Consider the following 2,227-nt stretch of genomic DNA (forward strand, 5'->3'; position numbering starts at 1 on the left):
CTGTACGTATGACATTGTTTGAAGAGGTGGAGTTTTCACTTTCTTGATCTTCTGACACATCATATAGCTAAGCATACTGTATAATGTAGTGTTTTTTATTTGAGAAAAAGTAGAATCAAAATAGATATATAATATTGTTAACCATAAAAGATTGATAGAAGAAAATGGAACTCTTAGTTCAATCAAAGCAAATCGTGATCCCATTTAATTCCTTTACCCATATTAAGATAGGTTTCTTGAGCTTAGAAAATGGAACTCTTGATTGAATTTATTAAAAGTAATTAATATTGTCCTTTTCATATATATATATATGCATCATCTTTGTGCTCGTAATCCAACAATATACGGAATATCTCTTAATTATCATGAAAGTGATCGAGATCTACATCACCCTTTAACTATATATGAAATCCCATCCCATATGTAATAATCGATCTCCACACTCCAGTCATAGTTATCCAACTCTTAATTAATAATAATAACAAAGTTCGACAACACAAATCAACAAATTGACCTAAACTGGCTAGCTACTTAATTACTCATGATGGTGTCATTACACTATATATAATCATGCGAGATTTTGTGGCGAAGTTGTTACACAATCGATCACATCAAAATGATCATGACTTGCATATATAGCAGGAAAGCCAAGTTATACGGCTTTATAATCAATAAACTTCATGCTAGTAAGTTTAATTAGGTCTTTATCAAATAAAAAGTGATGAATATACATCACTCTTTATTAGCAATGATACATCGCTCTTTAATTAACAATGAAACGACCTTATTCCTTGCATATATAGTTAATAAATAATTGGCTCATGGCCGGTATATTGACTCCCCGTAAAAGTGTCAACAAGTTGATGGAACATTAGAACACCTATCAAATTATTTTTTCAGGAATATCTGTTCTGCAACCCCTGCTACATAATAAAGATACGTACTCAAGGGGGAGTAGTCAGGGGAACATAAAGACACAAGTGGAATGTGATGTGTTGGGGGAAATTTGAAACCTTAATTTGACAAGGGAACATATTGACACACAAGTGGAATTGTATGCTGGTTAGCACATTTTCCTATATATATTACCATGTGTCTATGTTTGTCATATGTGTAGAGTCATTGATTACATATGTTTGGAAACGCTTTGGTATATAATCGAATTTCTTAGACTGTTAGCAAGGGGTTCCTAAGAAGAGAACCCCAAAATTAGCCTTTTTTTTTTTAATACCATGTAGGATGTCATGTCAATAGAAGGCATACCCCTTCCAATCTTTGGAGTAAGATTTTCTTTAGAACCCTTTAAGAAGTCCTCCTATGTGGGTCTCTTTTAATTATTTTATTTTCATGCATTAAGATAATGATAAACATTAAAATACAAAAGAGAGAAGGAATATGTCAAAAAAGGACAAAAAAGTGGTCCACCATGCCTAGAAACTCTCACTTTACACCCCGTCTCTTTCCAGTCGGCCTCACCAAATTTTTCCTCGAGAACGCCGCTTAGAGCGGTGTGGATGGCATCCCATTGGTGTTTACAGGCGTTCTCGACCACTTTTTGGCCGAGTAACGCCTTACTCCTACTAGTCTTAAAAGGCTACCCACAAACTATCACTCGAAATTTAATATGTTCACGACAAGAAATTGAGCTGGAATTAGAATTAGCAAACACACGTACTCTAAAGGTTAAACTTTTGTAAAACTATTATATTTTGTAACACCCGTAAGCCGTAAGTCAACAATAATATGGTTTGTAGAACGAGTATAATAGGGTTCAGGAAACCCGGACTATACCCAAAACAAAAAGGCATATTTGGGAAACCCGAACTTCATTGCGCAACATAGTACTCATCCGTATGTATCACACGGAAAAAACAGCCTTGGACTCGATGAATCCAAAATATATAAATGGTCCAGGTTGGTAAGGATTAGTTGGGTTTCCCAAACCCAAATTATACTATTTCTACAAACGAAATTGTTGAACTTCGGGTTTTACAAGTTAGTTTGGTAAAGTCTATCGGCTACTTATTTAGCAAAAAAAAATATCCCACTAAAGTTGTACAAATATTGTTAGTAGGTGTGGGTGCATAATAGCATATATATCTGAGACAAATTATTAATGGAACAAACATATGAACATGGCGCAGTTTTACAAGGATTCTTCTAATCATTTTATAACCCTCAAAAAAGAAAAGCATAAGAGAGATTCTACGAGAATATTGATCCTTAA

The sequence above is a fragment of the Erigeron canadensis genome, chromosome 3, assembly GCF_010389155.1.
Source record: "Erigeron canadensis isolate Cc75 chromosome 3, C_canadensis_v1, whole genome shotgun sequence".
Classification (NCBI taxonomy): Eukaryota; Viridiplantae; Streptophyta; class Magnoliopsida; order Asterales; family Asteraceae; genus Erigeron; species Erigeron canadensis.